Source organism: Apium graveolens, chromosome 8, assembly GCF_009905375.1.
Source record: "Apium graveolens cultivar Ventura chromosome 8, ASM990537v1, whole genome shotgun sequence".
Taxonomy (NCBI): domain Eukaryota; kingdom Viridiplantae; phylum Streptophyta; class Magnoliopsida; order Apiales; family Apiaceae; genus Apium; species Apium graveolens.
The window spans coordinates 178304030-178328760 of NC_133654.1; the positions used below are offsets into that span (position 1 = coordinate 178304030).

Here is a 24731-nt window from a genome sequence, read left to right on the forward strand (position 1 = left end):
TTGTTGAACAACCTACAGGCTTTGTAGATCCCAAATTTCCTAATCATGTCTACAGGTTTGATAAAGCACTTTATGGCCTTAAGCAAGCTCCAAGAGCATGGTATATGATAAGTGGTATTTTATACCACTTAGAACGTCTTATAATGGCTTGAATTGATGTCTTGAAATCAAGTATTTTGTGTATTTGATGCATTTTTCTAGTGTTTGTGCATTTCAGGGTATAACTTGCGTTTATGGGGAGATTTCATCAGAAATAAGCCTTGGGGAGTGCTTGGCATTGAATGTGGGAAGTTAGGAGCAGAACGCAGTAGAAAACAGGAGCAGAACGCAGTAGAAAACAGGAGCAGATTGAAGAATTTTCCAGTGAGCAGCTGGGCGCCCGCTCAGCCTAGCTGGTCGGCCGCTCAGGAAGCTGGGCGCCCGCTCAGGATTGCTGGGCGGCCGCTCAGGGGCATAAAATTAAATACTGATTTTTAGAGTTCTTATTCTATTGGACTTTTGACTTCTGAGATGGCTGGGTCTTGTGGGGCTTCTATATTAGTAGTTTCAGAGACGTTTCACATATGAAGTGTGGTATCAATCAAGGAGCAAGGTGAGAAGGAAGAAGACCGTTTTAGCACATCGTAATGAAGAAGAGGAAGCATACGTTTTCTTGTGATTCTTTTATTCGTTGTATCAGTGGATGCTAGTTTTCTTTACTTTGAACCTTATTACTCGTGTGATGTACTCTGGTTTTAGTAAGTATTTTTATTAGTTTATATTGTGTGTTATTATCATGTTTTCATATGAACCCATGGTGACGATGAGTTCTATCATGGGCTAATCATGATCATGGGGTCGTAATGGATTTACTATGGAATTCTTTAGTTAGTTGTTTAATACCTTAGTGTGTGATGATTGTATGGTATCTAGCATAGGTTGCACTTATTCGTCTTATATGCGTCGCGAACATATAAGATATGGTGTTAATCTCTTGTGAAGCGACGGTGGATCTTGAGGTTTAGAACTTGCCATGCTAGCATAGGTTCATGTATGTGTATGCATGATTAGTGTGTAACTCTAACCATTTTACTTGCCCTGTGTAATCAAAAGGAATAACTTGTGCTTAAATCGTTATGTTGTCAAATTTTGTAGACATATAGGGTCTCAACATAATTGATGTCTATTCAACTTCTATCTTAATTGTGGATGTTTGGTAGAATGGTATTAGTACAACGAAACTTGGCTTTTATCAGTTTCGTGTTGTTCGATTAATATCGTCATCGTTTCATGCTAAGGGTAATAACAATAATTATTGAAGGAAGTAGTAATGAAGTTATGATCTCATGTGTGTTTAATATTGTTAATTCAAGTATCAATTTAAGTGTTTTAATTCTCGTAGTTAATTATAGTTAATAATTAGTTAATCAACTCTAAGTGTTATTGTCTTGACATTGAGAAGTAATCATACATTGGTGAGTAAGTGTTAATTGAACATAATTAGTCTGAGTCTTTGTGGGAACGAACTAGAAATTATTCTATATTACTTGTGAATGCGTATACTTGCGTGAATTATTACCATCAATGGTCATTAGGACTCATTGATTAAGACGTGTTACTTATTGTTTCCGGTTGTGTTTCAGGTACTTTAGTGAGCGTTTATGCAAACACGTTCTCGTACTTGCGAGAGGACTTTAGATACGGCTGAGGAGACAGACTCAGTTCTTGATACTCCGGAGAAGATAGATTTTGAAGATTCGGATAAAGAGAGTGAGCAGAAAGAACCAATAATCATGGGTGATCGTATATTTCCGGCATATCCAGCTCTTATGGACTTTTCTCGGCCTAAAATTGATGACATTCAGTCAAGCATCCTTCATCCGGCTATTCAGGCTAACACTTTTGAAATCAAGTCGGGCACTATTCAGATGGTGCAGAATTTTGTTTCTTTCAAAGGTGCTGCAACTGAAGACCCCAACATGCACATTAGGAATTTTGTCGAGATCTGTAGTACTTTCAAATATAATGGTGTGACTGATGAAGCTATCAAGTTGAGGCTTTTCCCATTCTCTCTGATGGATAAAGCTAAGGACTGGTTATATTCTGAACCAGCTGGGTCCATCACTACTTGGATAGATCTTGCACAAAAGTTTCTAGTGAAGTTCTATCCAATGGCGAAGACTGCAGCTATGAGGAGTGCTCTTACTCAGTTTGCGCAGCAACCAACAGAATCTATGTGCGAAGCTTGGGAGCGCTACAAGGAGATATTGAGAAAGTGTCCACATCATGGTATGCCTGACTGGATGGTAATCACTGGTTTCTATAATGGTTTAGGGGCCCAATCTCGGCCCATGCTCGATGCAGCAGCTGGAGGCGCCTTGTGGGCCAAAAGCTATACTGGGGCTTATAATCTTATTAAAACTATGGCTGCAAATGAGCATCAAAACCCAACTCAAAGGATGATGCCTGGGAAGGTAGCAGGTATTCTAGAAGTTGATGCAGCTACAGCTATTGCAGCGCAGCTCCAAGCGCTGTCTTTGAAGGTCGATTCTTTAGCCACCTATGGAGTCAATCAGATAGCTATGGTCTGTGAGCTTTGTGCAGGTTCTCATACTACAGATCAGTGTTCTCTTGTTAAAGAATATGTTCAGTATGTGAACAATTATCAGCGACCGCAGTAGCCTGTGCCAGCTACTTATCATCCTAACAACAAAAATCATCCCAATTTCAGTTGGAGCAATAATCAGAATGCTATTCAGCAACCATATCAACAAGGCGTAAGTAAATAGTTTAATCCACCTGGATTCTAGCAACCACAACATTATGCTCAAAGACAATCATATCCTCAACAAGGAGGTGCTGCTCCACCTTCTAGTGCTGATTTTGAGGAGCTCAAGCTGTTGTGCAAAAGTCAGGCTGTTTCTATCAAGATCTTGGAAAATCAAATCGCTCAAATAGCCAATGCAGTGCTCAATCAGCAACCTGGCACACTTCCCAGCGATATTGAAGTGCCAGGCAGGAAGGAAGCTAAAGAGCAAGTCAAAGCTATTACCTTAAGGTCTGGAAAAGTTGCTGATGCTGAAAAAGCGAAAGACGGAGAAGCTGAAGTTGTTGATGAAGAAGAGAAGCAAAAGGAGAAAGCGGTGGAACCAAGGAAGACTACTATTGAACACACTCTACCTGAGGGTAATACAGGGGAGAAACAACTCTATCCTCCACCACCTTTCCCTAAGAGATTGCAACAACAAAAGCAGGATAAGCAGTTCGGTAAGTTTCTGGAGGTGTTCAAGAAACTTCACATCAACATACCTTTCGCTGAGGCTCTGGAGGAAATGCCTAGTTATGCAAAATTTATGAAGAGTATTCTTTCAAGGAAGGTGAAACTGGATGACCTTGAGACCGTTGCTCTAACGGAAGAGTGCAGTGCTGTGCTACAACAAAAACTACCTCCAAAGCTTAAAGATCCAGGTAGCTTGCACCATTGGCAGGTTGTCTTTTGACAAATGCCTGTGCGATTTGGGAGCAAGCATCAATCTGATGCCATTGTCTATCTTCAAAAAGTTGAATTTGCCTGATCCAAAGCCCATCTACATGTCTCTATAATTGGCTGATCGTTCTATTACATATCTACAAGGCATAGTAGAGGATGTGTTAGTCAAGGTGGATAAGCTCTTCTTCCCTGCAGACTTTGTCATTTTGGATTTCGAGGAAGATAAGAAGATTCCCATAATCTTGGGAAGACCTTTCTTGGCTACAGGCCGTACCTTGATAGATGTGCAGAAAGGTGAACTTACTATGAGGGTGCAGGATCAGGATGTGACATTCAATGTATTCAAGGCAATGAAATTCCCTATAGAAGACAAAGAGTGCTTAAAGGTGGATTTGATTGATTCTGCGGTAACTTCAAAACTTGATCATATACTAATGTTCGATGTATTAGAGAAAGCCTTAGTGTGGGAGTTTGATAGTAATGATGAGGATGACAATGAGCAACTACAATATCTAAATGCTTCTCCTTGGCGGCAAAAGCTAGACATGCCTTTTGAATCTCTTGGTACTTCTGATCTCAAGAATGTTGAAGGAAAGCTCAAACCATCTATTGAGGAAGCACCTATTTTGGAGCTTAAACCATTGCCTGAACACTTGAGGTATGCTTTTTTTAGGTGATGCATCTACTTTACCTGTTATCATTGTATCTGACCTTTCAGGTAGTGAGGAGGACAAGCTCTTGAGGATCTTGAGAGAATTCAAATCGGCTATCGGATGGACTATAGCAGATATCAAAGGGATCAGCCCTTCGTACTGCATGCATAAAATTCTGCTAGAGGAGGGTAGTAAGCCGACTGTTGAGCAACAGCGATGACTGAATCCTATCATGAAAGAAGTGGTGAAGAAAGAAATTCTGAAGTGGCTGGATGCAGGAATTATATATCCTATTTCTGACAGTTCTTGGGTGAGCCCCGTGCAATGTGTACCTAAGAAAAGAGGTATAACTGTGGTAGCAAATGAGAAGAATGAGCTCATCCCCACTCGAAAAGTCACAGGATGGAGGGTATGCATGGATTACAAAAAGTTGAACAAAGCCACAAGAAAGGATCACTTCCCTCTTCCATTTGTTGATCAGATGCTTGACAGGTTGGCCGGTCATGAGTATTATTGTCTTCTGGATGGCTATTCAGGGTATAATCAGATTTGCATTGCAACAGAAGATCAAGAAAAGACTACTTTCACTTGTCCATTTGGCACGTTTGCTTTTCGCAGAGTATCGTTTGGTTTATGTGGTGCACCTGCCACTTTTCAGAGATGTATGATGGCTATATTCTCTGATATGATTGGAAACAATGTCGAAGTGTTCATGGACGACTTCTCCATCTTTGGACATTCGTATGATGAATGTTTGAATAATTTCGTGCGGTGTTCAAAAGGTGTGTGGAAACTAATTTGGTATTCAATTGGGAAAAATGTCACTTTATGGTGCGTGAAGGCATTATTCTTGGGCATAAGGTCTCTAGCAAGGGTCTTGAGGTGGACAAAGCCAAGGTGGGAGTCATTGAAAATCTTCCACCACCTATTTCTGTGAAAGGAATCCGTAGTTTTGTTGGTCATGCGGGTTTTTATCGGCGTTTCATCAAGGACTTTTCGAAGATATCTAAGCCATTGTGCAACTTGCTCGAGAAAGATGTTCCTTTCAAATTTGATGATGAATGCTTGGCGGCATTCGAGACTCTCAAAAAGAGTTTGATAACTGCATCAATTATTACAGCACCTGATTGGACAGAACCTTTTGAGATGATGTGTGATGCGAGTGATTATGCGGTGGGAGCAGTTCTTGGGCAGCGCAAGAATAATCTTTTTCATGTGGTCTACTATGCTAGTAAGACACTTAATGGAGCTCAAATGAATTACACCACTACTGAGAAGGAGCTCTTGGCTATAGTCTTTGGTTTCAAAAAATTTCGATCTCATCTACTTGGGACAAAGGTGACAGTATTCACTGATCATGCTGTCATTCACTATCTAGTCTCAAAGAAGGATTCGAAGCCTAGACTTATTCGTTGGGTGCTCTTGCTACAGGAATTTGAGTTAGAGATCAAGGATCAAAAAGGTACTGAGAATCAAGTAGCTGACCATCTCTCTATATTGGAGAATCCTGATTCTACTTCACATGATTCGACATTGATCAACGAATCTTTTCCGGATGAGCAGTTGTTCGCAGTTCAGGAGGAAGAGCCATGGTTCGCAGATATTGTGAACTATCTTGTTAGCAATATAATGCCTCCTAATATGAATGCAGCTCAAAATAAGAAGTTTCTGCATGAGGTGAAGTGGTACATGTGGGATGAACCGTATTTGTTTAGACAAGGAGCTGACCAGATCATCAGGAGATGTTTCTGTGAGATGGAGGGGATATTACGAGACTGCCATTCCACAGTTTATGGTGGACATTATGGTGGTGAAAAGACAGTAGCTCGTATTCTGCAAGCAGGTGTTTTCTGGCCTACTTTGTTTAATGATGCACATCAGTTCATTTTAAGGTGTGATCATTGCCAAAGAGTGGGGAATCTTATGAGGAAGGATGAGATGTCGTTAAACGTGATGCTTGAAGTCGAGGTCTTTGATGTGTGGGGAATCGATTTCATGGGACCATTTGTCTCATCCTGCAATAATCAATACATCTTGCTGGCAGTCGATTATGTCTCAAAATGGGTAAAAGTCAAGGCTCTACCGACGAATGATGCAAAGGTAGTGTTGAATTTTCTTCGTAAGCAGATTTTCACAAGGTTTAGAACGCCACGAGTAATCATAAGTGATGAAGGGTCGCATTTCTGTAACCGTAAGTTCACTTCTATGATGCAGCGCTATAATGTGAATCATCGTGTTGCTACTTCCTATCATCCGCAAATGAATGGTCAAGCTGAAATGTCTAATAGAGAGATCAAGCGCATTCTAGAGAAAGTTGTTTGTCCGTCAAGGAAGGATTGGTCTTTAAAGCTTGATGAAGCTGTTTGGGCTTATAGAATAGCATACAAGACTCCACTTGGGATGTCCATGTTTCAACTTGTCTACGGGAATGGATGCCATTTACCTACAGAATAAGGCTTATTGGGCGTTGAAGAAGTTGAACCTTGATCTAGATGCAGCTGGGAAGAAGCGAATGCTTCAGTTAAATGAACTTGATGAATTTCGACTTCAAGCGTATTAGAACAACAAAATGTACAAGGAAAAAGTGAAAGGTGGCAAGACAGGAAGCTATCTCCTAAGTCATTCGTGTCGGGGCAACAAGTTCTTTTATTCAACTCCCGTCTCCGACTTTTTCTTGGAAAGTTGAAATCAAGGTGGTCTGGACCTTTTATTGTCAAAACTGTGTTTCCACATGAAGCGGTGGAGATTTTTGAGAATGATCCGGGCCAAGCATTCAAGGTCAATGGTCAGAGATTGAAGCATTACTATGGGACACGGCAAACCGGGAAGTGGTTAGATCCGTTTTATTGTCAACTTGATCGAAGTACTCTGCGTCAAGCTAATGACGTAAAAGAAGCGCTTCTTGGGAGGGAACCCAAGATTTGTGACTATAGGAACCCTTAGAAGTTAGTAACCTATCCAAAACCACAAAAAATATCAGAAAAAGTGGGCAGGAAAAAAAAATTCCAGAAGGTAACTGGGCGCCCGCTCAGCTTTGCTGGGCGACCGCTCAGGATGCTGGGCGTCCGTTCAGCTCAGCTGGGCGGCCGCTCAGGACCCGTCTGCCAGATTTCTTTTTGCCTTATAAAAAAATCCAAAAAATCAGAAAAACACAAAATCAAAATATAAACCCACAACCCACGATTTCTTTTCCACTACCCACGTTTTATCTCCCTCAAACCCCACTCCTATTCAAATTTTAACCCTGATTCCTACCCTATATATACACACAACTCCTCCATATACACTCCCATATACTTTCAACTTCAAAACTCTCTCCCATATTCAAAACACAACTCTTAAACACTTTTTCTCAGTTTCAATGGCACCTAAGATATCCCGAACTATTGATAGTAGCAACACCGTTCCTATTGCTGATTCTTCGAGGGGAACTGCTGCGAGACCTTGTTTGTTGGATAGGGCTGCTGAGGAGGAGTATACTAGGATTCTTCCTAAGCCGATTTTGAAGGAGAGGGGATTTTTACCATCGGGGAGGGATGGTGAGTTGTTACCGATGATTGCTGAAAAGGGGTGGATTTCTATTTGTGAGTCGTCGGAGGCGGTTCCGATGAGTGTGGTTCGCGAGTTTTATGCGAATGCGAAGGCGGACAGGAATAGGTTTACTGTTGTTCATGGGCTTACAGTTGATTATCATGTCGCGGCGATTCGTCGTGTGATTGGACAGCGACAACGGAAGCCCACAGAGGAGAATTGGAATGAGAAGACCCCCGAGGACTTTGATTTGGATTTGATTTGTGCTACTCTCTATCAGCCGGGCACGGTGTGGAAGTTCAAGGCAGTTCCGATGAGTGTGGTTCGCGAGTTTTATGCGATTGCGATGAATAGGTATGCCCGTACATGGAATGCCTTTATTTGTGCTAATATTTTGCCTACTTCACATGCACATGAGTTACAGTTGAGCGAGCAAGGTTGTTATGGGGGATCTTGAATGAGGAGTATTATATGGACCTTGGTGAGTTCATCTACCAAGGGATTCTGAAGTTTTTGAGGGGGGTGAAGCATATGAACATCCCTTATGCGTCTACTGTCATGAAGCTGTGCAGAGCAGTGGGAGTCCATTAGCCTTCTCACGAGCAGTTGCAGATGCCGGCCGCTCCTATTGACTCAGCGACTCTGAATGCGATGCAGGAGTGGACGGGTGGAGAGCCCGAGGACCATGGTTTGGGGTATCGTCTTCCAGGAGGACGTCCAGCAGCTGGTGCTACTATGGCTAGGCCCAGTCAGGTTCATGATGAGGCAGGCTCTTCTAGAGCTCAGGAGGGTGCTGGGATGGCTGATGCCCAGTATAGGAGGCTGTCGAGGAGGATGGATGCGATGTATGAGTCGTAGAGTAGGTTTGCTCAGAAGCTCACCCTTACACTTGGGACTGCTTGCAGAGGCCTTGGAGCTGACATCCAGTGGCCCATTTTTAGTGAGGACTTTGCTTATCCGCCTCCTGATACTCCACCCTCTGAGGGTGATGATGATGATTTCTCCGAGTAGGTATACCCTGTATTCCTTTCTACTACCTTCACCGAGGACAGTGAAGATTTTAAGTTTGGGGGTGGTAGTTAAGGAATATTTTTGTGTGTGTGTCATGTAGTTGTATATTCATGATAGTTTAGTTCATATAATTACATATTTTTGCCATATAGTTTTTTTTTATTTTATAGCTTTATTTATCATGTCATTTAGCTCATGTATATACCATGATCCCTTTTGCGTTACTTTACCGATTGATTTGTGATATTGATGCAAGTGAAGTGATAGCGTTAGAGTGATGATTGAGTCTTGTCGGTTGACATGCATGCTAGAAACACTTGTAATTTCACTAAGTCTTAGAGTATGCTTAAGGACTAGATGGTTGTCATGGTTTGATGGTTTTTGAGGTTAATCTATTGATTATGCTTAGAATTTATAATAGGCTCTTAATGATAAAAGGCATGAAAAGAAAAAAATTGGAGTGAAAATTGGAATTCATTGCTAATTGTGGCTAGGCGTCAAATGGCTAGTAGCCGGCTCGTATTTTTATGCGAGTAGTCTAGGATTAAGCAAGATGGAGCGAAACGCACTTGCTCAGAAATTTGAAAGAAAAAAAAAGAAAAAAAATAGAAAAAAAAGAGAAGAAAAAAAAAATTAATAATAATAAAAAGTTAATGCATAATTGATCACGAGTGGGCTCTTTGGTATTCGAGTTATTAAATTCTTAAGGGACTTTGTGCCTAGTGACCTAAGGCTTTTATAGTCTGGGATCCACTAACCTAACGCTCGCTAAATGGATACCATTGCATAAGTCTTTTGTGGACCTCACTCATTGCACGGTCAAATAAGCATTTGTTGTTGTGTTGAATAAAAGCATGATTCCGTAATAAGCTCCAGTGATCTTAAAGTGTTATAAGTCATTTTGTGCCTAGAATTTATTCTTCGTATAATCATGTGATTGCCTTGAGGATAGTCGAGTTATGATAATTGATCTAGTTTCGAAACATATCTGTTAAGCATCCGCACACACCACATTTCTAGTTGTATGTTAGTTTGCATGATTTGATTGATCTTTATTCGCCTAATTACATTTGTTGAGATGTCGTGAGTTGGTTGGTTTAGTCATTGTGAGGGGGATCGCGACATTTCATGTAGATTGCATTCATGCATGTTTTTGTTTTGTTTTTGAGTCTGTGATGCTTGAGGACAAGCATCGATTTAAGTTTGGGGGTGTGATAAGTGGCATTTTATGCCACTTAGAACGTCTTATAATGGCTTGAATTGATGTCTTGAAATCAAGTATTTTGTGTATTTGATGCATTTTTCTAGTGTTTGTGCATTTCAGGGTATAACTTGCGTTTGTGGGGAGATTTCATCAGAAATAAGCCTAGGGGAGTGCTTGGCATTGAATGTGGGAAGTTAGGAGCAGAACGCAGCAGAAAACAGGAGCAGATTGAAGAATTTTCCAGTGAGCAGCTGGGCGGCCGCTCAGCCTAGCTGGGCGGCCGCTCAGGAAGCTGGGCGCCTGCTCAGGATTGCTGGGCGGCCGCTCAGGGGCGTAAAATTAAATACTGATTTTTAGAGTTCTTATTCTGTTGGACTTCTGACTTCTGAGATGGCTGGGTCTTGTGGGGCTTCTATATAAGTAGTTTCAGAGACGTTTCACATATGAAGTGTGGTATCAATCAAGGATCAAGGAGAGAAGGAAGAAGACCGTTTTAGCACATCGCAATGAAGAAGAGGAAGCATACGTTTTCTTATGATTCTTTTATTCGTTATATCAGTGGATGCTAGTTTTCTTTACTTTGAACCTTATTACTCTTGTGACGTACTCTGGTTTTAATAAGTATTTTTATTAGTTTATATTGTGTGTTATTATCATGTTTTCATATAAACCCATGGTGACGATGAGTTCTATCATGGGCTAATCGTGATCATGGGGTCGTAACGGATTTACTATGGAATTTTTTAGTTAGTTGTTTAATACCTTAGTGTGTGATGATTTTTTAGATAGGGTGTTAATCTCTTGTGAAGCGACGGTGGATCTTGAGGTTTAGAACTTGCCATGCTAGCATTGGTTCATGTATGTGTATGCATGATTAGTGGGTAACTCTAACCGTTTTACATGCCCTGTGTAATCAAAATGAATAACTTGTGCTTAAATCGTTATATTGTCAAATTCTGTAGACATATAGGGTCTCAACATAATTGATGCCTATTCAACTTCTATCTTAATTGTGGATGTTTGGTAGAATGGTATTAGTACAACGAAAGTTGGCTTTTATCAGTTTCGTGTTGTTCGATTAATATCATCACCGTTTCATGCTAAGGGTAATAACAATAATTATTGAAGGAAGTAGTAATGAAGTTATGATCTCACGTGTGTTTAATATTGTTAATTCAAGTATCAATTAAGTGTTTTAATTCTCGTAGATAATTATAGTTAATAATTAGTTAATCAACTATAAGTGTTATTGTCTTGACATTGAGAAGTAATCATACATTGGTGAGTAAGTGTTAATTGAACATAATTAGTCTGAGTCTCTGTGGGAACGAACTAGAAATTATTCTATATTACTTGCGAACGCGTATACTTGCGTGAATTATTAACGTGTGTTTTGTGCCTAACAGTGTGAGACATTAGCTCAGTTTCTTCTGGAAAGTGGATTTAACATAGGGACAATTGACAAAACCTTATTCTATCTCAACCATGGTAAGGACTTACTTTTGGTGCAGATATTTGTTGATGATATCATTTTTGGTTCTACAAATGACAGACTTTGCAAAAGGTTTGCCAAACTGATGCAGTCAAGATATCATATGAGTATGATGGGAGAACTTAGCTATATTCTAGGCCTTCAAGTCAAGCAGAATGAAGAAAGAACTTTTATTTGTCATTCTAAGTACACCAGAAATTTGTTGAAGAAGTTTGGAATGCAAGATTGTTCAAGTGCATCCACTCCTATGGCCACTGCAACAAAATTGGATAAGGATACTGGTACATCAGTAGATATTACTGATTATAGAGGTATGATTGGCTCACTACTCTATCTAACTGCAAGTAGACCTGATATCATGTATGCTACCTGTCTTAGTGCAAGATTTCAAGCAGATCCAAGAGAACCTCACTTAACAGCTGTGAAAAGAATTTTCAAGTACCTTAAGGGTACAGTTGATCTGGGATTGTGGTATCCTAGAGAATCAGACTTTAAGCTAATAGGTTACTCAGATGCAGATTTTGCAGGATGCAAAATTGATAGGAAAAGAACAAGTGGAAGCTGCCAATTTCTTGGAGGCAGATTGGTTTCTTGGTTTAGCAAGAAACAGAAGTCAATTTCCACATCAACTGTAGAAGCAGAGTATATTGCTGTAGGAAGCTGTTGTGCACAGATTCTTTGGATGAAGAATCAGTTACTGGATTATGGGTTAACATATTCTAAAATCCCTATTTACTGTGATAATCAAAGTGCTATTGCTATGACAGGTAATCCAGTTCAACACTCAATGACAAAGCACATCAGCATTAGGTACTACTTCATAAGGGAACATGTGAATGAAGGTACAGTGGAATTGCATTATGTTCCAACAGATCAACAACTAGCAGATATCTTCACAAAACCACCGTGTGAAGCTACTTTTACAAGATTGGTAAATGAACTTGGAATGGTTTCAGGTTCTTTCTCTAAATCTGCTTAGTTTATGTTCTGATACATCAGACTTTATGATCAGTATTTACAGATATTACTATCTTTATGTATTATGTGCTTAAATTGAAATTTGCTTAAGTGCTGGTTGTTGTCTGATGTGAATTTCTAAACTCTGATAGTGATATGAATGTTTCTGTGACTATTCAATCCAATGAGGATAACTGTGCTAGATGCTGACCTAGTAGTCTTTAATTATACTAAAATCCCATATTTGAAGTAATTGTTTATGTGGACATCTTTTTACACTAGAAAATTCTGATACTGAGCTTAGTTGAAGTTTACTTTGTGTATCTTTTTACTAAGTCAAAAACTAGAATAGTGCTTCTTATCTGTTAAGTTTTGATGTTAGTAAATCTGATGGATGTACTAAGTGCTGATAAGCCTCACTTATCAAAATAAAAAGAAAAAGAAAAGAAATAAAAATCAGGTACTCCTTTGAGATTTAGAGTAAAAATGTGGAAGGGAAGACCCAAGTGCATTGCTGGTATTAAGTAATATGCACTAGAAAAGCAAAATAAAATTTTCTTGGTGACTTTTCACATTCTCTGATTACTGGAGAAATACTCTGATAACAGCATAAATTATGATAAGCAGTCGTGACTCACTTACACTGAGAAGCCACTGTAAAATGAAATTTCAAAAGATGCATAAAATGAGCACAAAACAGTTAAGGTGGACTCATGCATGAACTCATTCTAAAGTAGACTTAGACTAATGACAGATTTTGAGCAAAGTTCTTAGTTATGCCTTATTTCTAAGATGTATTGAAGTGAATCAGACTTTACTCTTTGTCTGATATTTAGCTTATTGCACACATATGCACTCCATATGAATGATGAAAATTACTGTGGTGATAAATATTGTTTTAGATGAACAATTTATGTGTCAGTTGCATAAATTCTGAAGAAAAGTTCTGATGGAAGTTCTGATGATTAAGTTATGATGAAACCATATCAGTATTTGTGTGAAGAATTACAGGAATAATCATTCACTTTTCGAGTAAAGGAGCCATATTCTGATGACTTTTAAATTCTGACATGGCAGTATTTATTTACTTGGTTTATTTTTGGTCATTACTTGAACGGTTATATTTTCTCAGAATATTGGATTATGTGAGATAAATCAGTCATAATAATTATGGGTTAGTAATTATCATGTATGTCTTGAAAATCTACTTGTGCACAGTAATTATTCATTATTTCCCGTGCCCATTAACTCTGGCTTTAGATCTTTTACTGACTGTTATTATTACACATTGGTCTAGGGAGACGGGGTATTATAATTTTTACTTGTAATTATTAAATACTCCTCATGTCTCTTGGTATTCTATTGGCTATTTAAACCAACTATACATTCCGGCCAATACATCTTCCATTTTTCTCACAAACTCACACTTCTTATATACTAATCAAAAACATGGTTCATTTTAATTTGTTCATGAACTATGAAACTTTCAATATAGAGTTGAGTTGTGATGACCGGCAGTAGGAGTGGCATGTCACTGCCATTCCTGATGAACTCTGGAATTCCGTTCCGCAAGAGGTTCACACAGACCTCTTGTTCTTTTCGATGGAGTATCACCTCCATCTTGATCGTTTGGAAGAGGAAAGGAGAGAAGCTCTCCGTCAGCAAGAACGAATCATTCGTCTTGCAGTGCTCTTCATCAGCAATAGAAGAAGCTAGTCGTTAGGTCTTCTTAGACTAGGACTAAGGCTGTTGATGTTAGGATTCTAAGATTAGGTCTATCTTGTACTTTTTGCATGTAATTGATAAATTTCATCAAATGTAATCATCTGATATGTGAATGAAATTTTATTTACTTGCAAGATTTGATCGTTGTTTCTCAAATTCCGTGACTATGCATGTTTTAATTGTAATTTGTTAATCTTTACTTCATCAATTTTAAATTTTATCTTGTGATGAATGTTTTGATTTAATAATGGTCAATAATAAATTTTGATCATTTGAGAAAACAATGGAGGAACAGGTTCCTATATCAGAACCTGTTATTATAGAAGCTGAGAAGGTCTCTTCTCAGAAAGATACTGTAACTGGAGGTTCTAGGCCTCTCAAATGGCTCAAAAAGCTAAATTCTGATGATAAAGCTCCTACAGTGTCTCCACCCTTGAAGAAAATGAAAAAGCAAAGAGCAAACAGGGACACAGTTGAGTCAGATTCAGAAGATGAGGAAGCAGCTAAGGAAGGAGGTCAGAAATCTCTGATCCCAACATAACCAATTGTTATTGAATCACTTCCTTCTGCACAACCAGAAACTGCTCAAGACAGAGTGCCTACACCTCCTGTCTCACCTATAATTGAACAAGTACATACTGAAGACCCAGGTACAAGTGCTGAAATTGATATTCATAACTTGATTGTGCCTGAGATTCTGTACTTGGAAGCTCCAGCAACTCAATTCACTCCACCAACAACACCAATTCAAGATGCTGATTTCAATAAAGATATTCCAACAACACCAATTAAGAATCTGGATGATGAAAATCAGACTTTAGGTGGGCATCAAGATTTGGCTTTTGATCAGAACTTAGTTGCAGATCAGAATTTAGAGGATGATGTTGAAACCTCGATTGCCTCACATACTGCTATTCTATCAGAGGATGCTGATACTACTGGATCTATAAGTTCTGTTGCTGATAATACTGAAACTACTGGTGAAGCTGCTGCTAATTTAGAAGCTGATGCAGCTGGTCCATCAGGATATGCACCTCAACAAACAGTTAATAAAGCTGATTTAGTCAAGAAGTTTGTTAGAGGGGAATCACCAGTACCTTGAAGTGAAACTCCTAGAGGAAAGGAGAGGACTAAGGAATGGAACTCAGTTAGTTTTGTTCCTTCTGAAATGATTCTTGCTGAGCATCTGGCAAAAGCTGATGAAATGCTGATAAATGATTATTTCAAGGCACAACTGAGAGTTACTACATTGAGTACTAGGCACCTTCAAGGTCAACACGCAACAACTCATGCCAAGGTGAATAAAATTCAAGAAACCTTGATCCAACAAGATATGAATGTGAAATTTGAAAAGAACATATTTTTCAAGCCTGCCTTTGACAGAATTTCCTACATTGAGAAAACTTAGGAGAAGCAACAAACTCAGATTGATGAAATTCTAAAGAATCAAGCTTCTCAGCAAACTCAACTCAATGAGATCCAATCCTCAGTGGAATTGCTTGTCTCTCTTCTTTTACCTGCTGATGCCAAAAAGGGGGAAAAAGTGATTAAGTCCAAATGCAAATCTATTCAGACACTGAAGGGAAAGGATGATGAAAATGATGATCAGGGAAACTCTGATAAGGGTAGAGGTCAAGGTCAAGGCAAAGGATTTTCATCAAGTAAAGCTAGAATTACAAGTCAAGGAACAAGTTCTGATACTGGGAGAAGAATAAGTTATGATAGTGGTAAAAGGATAAGTTCTGGTGAACATATTGTTGGGAACCACGGACTTAGGGTGTTACTATGTTTTACGATAAAGATTACGAAAAGAGGATTACCTTGTTAATGGTTGATTCCACGCTCTTCTATTGTATTCCCAAATTCCCTTGAGCGAAGTGTGGCCTCCGTCTTCTCAAGTTATCCTCTCTTCTTGCTCCTTGGTGGCTACAATATATTTTCACACAATTGCCAAGCAAGAAGAGAATAAGAATATATATAGGCTACAATAGGGACCATGGATAATTTGGTTGGGCCTTCTAATTACATCTTGAGCCTAGCCCAATGTAATTAAATATTAATTCAATCCACTAAAGAATTAATATTTGCACTACCTTTCCTAATACCGTAATTTAATTAATTCGGTTCCAATATTATTTGCTTATTAAATTCCCCATGTTTAAAATATCATATGTCCATTAATTAAATAAATTACTGATAATTTATTTAATTAATATCTTTTATCCTTGATCATCCACTCAACCTTTATTTAATTATGCCAGAATAAATTCCACCTGCAGGGTTTCACATAATTAAATCTTTTTGAGCTTTCAAGGGGACATCATTAACCCAAATATTATCAGGACATGGATTCCTTCAATAAATAATATCCACCATGTATATAATTCCATCACCCAAAATATAATGATATAATTCAAAAGAATTATTTCATATATAAATCAAAGCATGTAAATAATATACACGTGTCAATTACTATTTCCGGATTAAGAACCTAAGCATTAATAATAACATAGAATCTTAGTTCTCCTTCTTAATCAGTATTAAGGGAACAATTCTAAATTTGATCATGTTCAATATACATAAAGTATACTAGTATTATTTATTAGTCAATATAAACTAATCTAAATAATACTACAGCCATTCCAGTGGATTGTCCAACACCACCTGTGCTGTGAACCTTATTATATTATATAACCGTATTTAACAATCTAATATTCCGTATCCCATTTGATACTAGATTGTTCACAATATATAATATTAGACAACATGTAAACATTCAAATGATTCTCAAATAAACTGGCCAGAAATAAATGTACATACTTCAAATAAATATTTTCAGTATACACTAACAATCTCCCACTTATACTCAAAATATTCTATGTGTACATCAGTGTTTATTTAATCCACTATTACATAAAAATCTATGTGTCCATCCATCTGACTCCTATCGCTTCCACATGCTTGTCAAAAACCTTGGTTGGCAAGCTCTTTGTGAAAGGATCTGCTCGGTTGTCTTCTGATGATATGTGAGCCACAACTATATCCCCTCACTTTACGATTCCTCGTATGAGATGATACTTACGTTCAATATGTTTAGCTACTTTTTGGTCTCGCGGTTCCTTTGAATTTGCCACAACATCAGTGTTATCACAATACACCGTCAAGCTCCTAGGAAAATTAGGTACCACATCTAAGTCCAAAAGGAAGTTCCTGAACCATACAGCCTCCTTGGCAGCCTCAGAGGCCGCCACGTACTCAGCCTCCATGGTGGAGTCTGCAATGCATTTCTGCTTTACACTCCTCCATATAACGGCTCCACCTCCCAAAGTAAAAACATATCCCGAGGTTGATTTCCTCTTATCCCTATCTGATTGGAAATCTGAATCAGTATATCCCAAAGGAAATAGATCTGAGGCCTTGTAAATTAACATATACTCCTTAGTCCTTCTCAGGTACTTGAGTATAATTTTTACTGCACTCCAATGTTCCTGACCTGGGTTCGACTGATATCTACTAACCATGCCTACAACAAAGCAGATGTCAGGCCTCGTACATAACATAACATACATTAAGCTTCCATATGCTGAAGCATAAGGAACTGCTTTCATGCTCTCTATATCCTTAGGTGTCGAAGGACACTGCTTCTTATATAGAGCAACTCCATGCTTAAAAGGTAGAAAAACTTTCTTGGAGTTCTGCATGTTAAAACGAGCTAATACTTCATCAATGTAGGGCTCTTGAGATAAAGCCAACATCCTTTTCTTGTGATCCCTTATAACTTTGATCCCAAGGATGTATGCCGCTTCACCTAAGTCCTTCATGTCAAATTGTTTGAACAACCATGCCTTTACTGATGACAACATCTCAACATTGTTTCCAATGAGTAAAATATCATCTACATATAGTACTAGAAAAACCACTGCATTACCTTCACTTCTCTTATACACGCACGATTCGCTTGGACTTTGATCAAATCCATATGACTGGACTGCCTGATCAAAACGAATATTCCAGTCCTTAGAAGCTTGTTTAAGTCCATAAATAGACCTCTTAAGCTTACATACTAGATGCTCTTGGCCTTCCTTAATAAATCCTTTTGGTTGCTGCATATAGATGGTTTCTTCAAGACTTCCATTAAGAAAAGTTGTCTTGACATCCATTTGCCAAATCTCATAATCGAGATGAGCTGCTATAGATAAAAGAATACGGATTGACTTAAGCATGACTACCGGTGAAAAGGTTTCCTCATAATCGATACCTTCTTTCTGAGTATACCCTTTCGCAACAAGTCTTGCTTGCCAGGCTTTCACCTTTTTATCTAATCCCCTCTTTTTCTTGTAGATCCACTTACATCCAATAGGTTTTATACCTTTGGGTGGTTCCACGAGCTCCCAGACCTGATTAGAATATATTGATTCTATCTCAGATTCCATCGCCTTTTGCCAAAGATCTGCATCTTTGTCTTGTGCTGCCTCTTCGTATGTACGGGGATCATCATCATGTTCACCAGAGACCAAGTCTGAAGACTCACCCAAAAACATGAATCTATCAGGCTGTTGAACAACCCTCCCGCTACGACGAGGCACTGGTGCGGTATTAGTGACAGGTTGTACATTATGTTGTGGTTGTTCTACTTGTACTACAGCTTCATAGGTATTATTTGTCCCTCCCACTAGTTCCTCTAAAATGACACTACTCATGGGTTTGTGATTCATTATATATTCCTCCTCTAAGAATCTTGCATTGGTGCTAACAATGACATCCCGATTCTTCGGACTATAAAATAAATATCCTTTCGTTCCCATGGGGTAGCCTACAAACAACCTTACTTCTGTACGAGATTCTAACTTAGTCGCGTTCTTGTTCAGCACATGTGCTGGACAACCCCATATTCGAATATGTCTTAGACTCGGTTTATCCCCGGTCCACAATTCTAAGGGGGTTTTAGGAACCGACTTAGAAGGTACTAAGTTCAGAAGATAAGCTGCTGTCTCTAAGGCATGTCCCCAAAATGACTTGGGTAAATCCGAATAACTCATCATCAATCTAACACTCTCTAAAAGAGTCCGGTTCCTTCTCTCTGCTACACCGTTCTGCTGGGGTGTGCCTGGTGCAGTTAACTGGGATTCTATCCCATTTTCTGATAAATATTCCCTAAATTCTCCAAGCAAGTATTCGCCACCACGATCTGATCATAGTGACTTGATACTTTTATTAAGTCGTTTCTCCGTTTTAGCTTTGTACTCTTTGAACTTATCAAAGCACTCAGACTTACGGTGCAACAAATAAACGTACCCATATTAATGAAAGTGACGAAATATTCATAACCACCTCTTGCTTGGATATTCATGGGTCCACATAAATCAGAGTGAACCAATTCTAACAGTTGTTTGGCTCTATTCCCTTTTGCCTTGAAAGGCCTATTAGTCATTTTACCTTCCAAGCAGGATTCACAAACTGGAAATGGCTCCACTGCAAATGAGCTTAAAGGCCCGTCTACTACCAGTCTTTGAATCCTCCTCAAGTTAATATGACCTAATCTCAAGTGCCAAAGATATGTTTGGTTCAAACTAGAATGTTCCTTTCTTTTTGTAGAGTTAGAAGATGTGTTGTTCAATTCCCTAAATTGCAGTTGCAGTGCAGGTTGACTAGGATTAATTATATACAAATTGTCTTTAAATGTACCAGAACATATAATTCATTTATTCATCATAATAGAAACATTATGATCCAAACAAACATTATAACCATCCAAAGCAAGTTTAGAAACCGAAATTAAATTCCTTCTAAAAGAAGGTACATAAAGATAATTGTTCAAAACCAAAATCCTATCAGAACCAAAAGATAAATGAATAACTCCTACTGCAACTACTGCTACTTTCGTAGCATCTCCCATGAACATGTATATCTCACCATCTCTAAGCATTCTGGATAGTTGGAACCCCTGCATAGAATTACAAACATGATCAGTGGCTCCTATATCTACACACCAAGTTCTCGTAGATATAGCCTCTATAAATGTTTCTGTAACTAGAGAAAGAGACATACCAGTATTGTTTGTCTTCTTAGGAAGAGGACAATCCTGTTTCCAGTGACCTGACTGTTTGCATCTGAAGCACTTTCCCTTAGGCTTTTTCACACCACCCTGAACTCCCACTGCCTTCACAGCTTTCTATATCTGAGCCTTTTTCTTCTTCTTAATACCTTTCGGCTTAGAGGAAGAACCTTTCTCAGCCACATTCACTTGAACACTCTGCCGAAATAATCCTTCAGCTGCCTGAAGTTCTGTCAGCAGTTCTGCGAGACTATACTGCCTCTTGTTCATATTGTAATTCAAGCGGAACTGCTCAAAACTCTTGGACAAGCTCATAAGGATAATATCAATCTGGGTTTCCCCGTCAAGTTCAGCACCAAGGATCTCTATCTCATTCAGATGCGACATCATCTTGAGAACATGATCCCTTACAGGTGTGCCTTCAGCCATCTGAGTGTTCATTAAAGCCTTCATGGATACTTGCCTAGCAGCCCTATTCTGATCTCCAAAAAGTTCCTTGAGATTAAAGAGCATATCTGAAGTAGTGGCCATAGACTGATGCTGATGCTGCAAAACACCCGACATTGCTGCCAGAATGTAACATCGCGACATCTCATCAGCCTTAATCCACCGTTTATAATACTCTTTCTCATCTTCAGGAGCATCAGCAGCAGGCTGTTCAGGCTTGGGTTCATAAGTGCAAAACTTGTACTCCTCAGCAGTCAACACAATGTCCAAATTTCGTTTCCATTCAATATAGTTAGGTCCGGTAAGTTTGTTATCCTTAAGTATGGTGAATAGTGGATTAAAGCCCATTTTATCCTGAGAATCATGCATAAAAACATCACATAAATAAGGGTGCATTAATTATTAAGATCTAAATTATTAAAATTTAATGCACTAACATCTAAACACCATAAGCTTCTGGTACGCCACGATGTGTGACATGTATACCACCTAATTTTGTTTAAATATTACTTCGGTCCTATTACTAAACAATATGCCACGTTGGGGTGGACTATATTATTTTTCATAGCTAAGTGTATACCATCATCAAATCTTAAATTATTCGAAATCTATGGAACTTGGTACGCCACGATGGGTGGCGTGTATACCTTCCAATATTCGTAATTTTGTCTTGAATAGAATAGTTCAATTCAATATTCATCAATGGTTTGATTTCCAGGTAGTGGAGGAGTCACATCGGTCTCGCTTAAAACCCACAGCCTTACAAGTTCGATGAACCTGTTTTTGACAAAATCGCCCCAAATCAGAAATAAAGAAAATCCGTATTTATTCCTTTCAAAATTTATTAATTTAAGAAGTTTGTTCTAGTAATTTCTATAACATTCTAGACACCACAAATTATATGCCACGATGGGTGACGTATATATAATTTATATTCGTCTTTATGTTAAATTACCTACAACCAATAATGGAGACCATGGGATTTAATTTCATATTAATTCCCTCTCCCACTTAGAATTTTTTTATTAAAATTGAGGAATTTTAAAATTAAATGGGGCCCTATGTTGTTATAATTATATCTAATCATGCATTCAAAATACACACATAATTTTAGCAACATATAACATTTAATTAAAGCAATAAATAAATTTTATGTCCATGTCGTCCTAATTAAGTTAAACATGCAATTTTAAAAGAATTACACACATAATTAATGACACACATAATCAATAAATTAAAGCAATAATTAAAATTTAATGGAAAAAATTAAAATAAAATTTTCACTATTATGGCCCTTGAAAAAAAAAACCAGCTCTAAAAAAAAATCTGCCCCAAGCGCGCCCCGACGCCCCCAGCAGCCCCAGCAGCCCCAGCAGCCACAGCAGTCCCCGCTGCCGCAGCAGCCCCAGTAGTCCCAGCTGCCGCAGCGCACGCGCCTGTTGCTTTTCTGTGAGTTTTATTTTGATTTTGTTCGATCCAAACATCAACAACAGCCCCTTGTAATCGCACAGCGGAACAAAAAACTACCGGAATTGATTTCCGATCACACATAACTATTACAAAAAACCCGGAACAATTACAAAAAAAAATAGTTCTAATACAAAACTAATTTTGTAAAATCTATTCTAACATGATCAACCCTCGTGTAAATTACAACCACGATTAAACCACGTGGAAACCAAAATAAAAATTAACCACGATTAAACCACGTGGGATCCAAACACATAATTAAAATATACATGGCCATAATAGTGGATTAACAACCTGCATCAAAACCAATACAAGCAAAACACTATATACACGCATATATAATTACGACATGGACATTATATCATAAAACATAGAACCCATTACCAGGCTCTTGATACCAATTGTTGGGAACCACGGACTTAGGGTGTTACTACGTTTTACGATAAAGATTACGAAAAGAGGATTACCTTGTTAATGGTTGATTCCACGCTCTTCTATTGTATTCCCAAATTCCCTTGAGCGAAGTGTGGCCTCCTTCTTCTCAAGTTATCCTCTCTTCTTGCTTCTTGGTGGCTACAATATGTTTTCACACAATTGCCAAGCAAGAAGAGAATAAGAATATATATAGGCTACAATAGGGACCATGGATAATTAGGTTGGGCCTTCTAATTACATCTTGAGCCTAGCCCAATGTAATTAAATATTAATTCAATCCACTAAAGAATTAATATTTGCACTACCTTTCCTAATACCGTAATTTAATTAATTCGGTTCCAATATTATTTGCTTATTAAATTCCCCATGTTTAAAATATCATATGTCCATTAATTAAATAAATTACTGATAATTTATTTAATTAATATCTTTTATCCTTGATCATCCACTCAACCTTTATTTAATTATGCCAGAATAAATTCGACCTGCAGGGTTTCACATAATTAAATCTTTTTGAGCTTTCAAGGGGACATCATTAACCCGAATATTATCAGGACATGGATTCCTTCAATAAATAATATCCACCATGTATATAATTCCATCACCCAAAATATAATGATATAATTCAAAAGAATTATTTCATATATAAATCAAAGCATGTAAATAATCTACACGTGTCAATTACTATTTCCGGATTAAGAACCTAAGCATTAATAATAACATAGAATCTTAGTTCTCCTTCTTAATCAGTATTAAGGGAACAATTCTAAATTTGATCCGATTCAATATACACAAAGTATACTAGTATTATTTATTAGTCAATATAAACTAATCTAAATAATACTACAGCCATTCCAGTGGATTGTGCAACACCACCTGTGCTGTGAACCTTATTATATTATATAACCGTATTTAACAATCTAATATTCTGTATCCCATTTGATACTAGATTGTTCACAATATATAATATTAGACAACATGTAAACATTCAAATGATCCTCAAATAAACTGGCCAGAAATAAATGTACATACTTCAAATAAATATTTTCAGTATACACTAACACATATGGAACATGATGAAGAAATTTTAAAGAGATTATTTCTTAAAGAAAATCCTGGAATGGACTTTGAGAGTCTAAAGGAAGAAGAAGCTAGACTCAAAGTAGAAAGTGTCAAGACAAAATATAAAGTATGTGTTGTTGAAAAGAAACTTCCAAAGCTTAAGGGTATTGTGATAAAAGAAAGAACAAATTCTGAGGCAACCAAAGCTAAATCACAAGTGGAAGTAGTTCCAAGGTCCAAGGGCAAAGAAAAAGTTGATGAACCTGTAAGGGATTATATGCCAGTCATGGATGAAGAAATAACTGATGAAAAAGATGCTAGTCTTACTCTGGTGACAAAGAAGATTTCTCAAACAACCTCTGACATGGCTCATATTGTTCAGAGTCAAGATGTAGTAAATTCTGATATGACAGTGAAGCAAGCAACCTCTGACATAGATCAAGTTGACTTGATATCAGAAGTTAAGGAAAACGAAACCTATGACATTGCTCATGTTAAACCTTCAAAGATACTCCTACCAGGATTCACCAAAACTCAACAGACTCAACCTTTGAAGACTACATCAAGTGGTTTTGAAGCAAGAGTTATTACAGGAAAGGAAGCAAGAGATAAATCTGGATTGGGTAGTTTTGATGAAAGAAGAGTACACAACACTACCAATGATCCAACTTCCTTAAGTGAACCAGGAGTGGGAGCAATTCCTGAAAGATTGAATCAACTTGAATCTGTACAAATGGTTTACCATTCTGTTTTGAAAGAACACATCATGTTATATTTTATGACAGATGGTAGGGTATTCCATATCAGGCATAATGCTATTCCACTGAAGTATTTTGAAGAACTGGAACATGTTCTATTCCTACTTCACGAGAAAAATAGATTAACAGATGGTGCTGCAGGTTATTTAAAGTCACAAATTCAAAGACAGAAGAAGCTTTACTCTGTAAAGTCTGACAGCCCATAATGTCCCAAGTACAGAGATCAAAAAGGTGATTTTGTTAAAATGAAGCCTAACACTGCTAAGATCATAACTACTTTTCTGGGTTATAAGGCTGTGGAATTCAATCTTGAGTCTGATAAAGCCTACATCATCAGACTGAATCAGGATATAAGGAAACCTAAGATAAATGATCTCAGAGCAGCTATTTTTCAAACTGGTGAAGATACAGCTGAATTAAAAAAATGCTAAAAGGAGGATGGTCAATGAACTTGAATATTCT

The 24731-nt window shown here is 38.0% G+C and overlaps 1 non-coding gene across 1 annotated transcript; it reads right to left on the minus strand.

Moving 5' to 3' along the window:
• Nucleotides 1-2165: 2165 nt before the first annotated feature.
• On the minus strand, nt 2166-2272 carry LOC141681790 (small nucleolar RNA R71). The gene has a single exon (XR_012559214.1). It is a non-coding gene; the product is annotated as a small nucleolar RNA R71 (small nucleolar RNA).
• Nucleotides 2273-24731: the final 22459 nt, after the last annotated feature.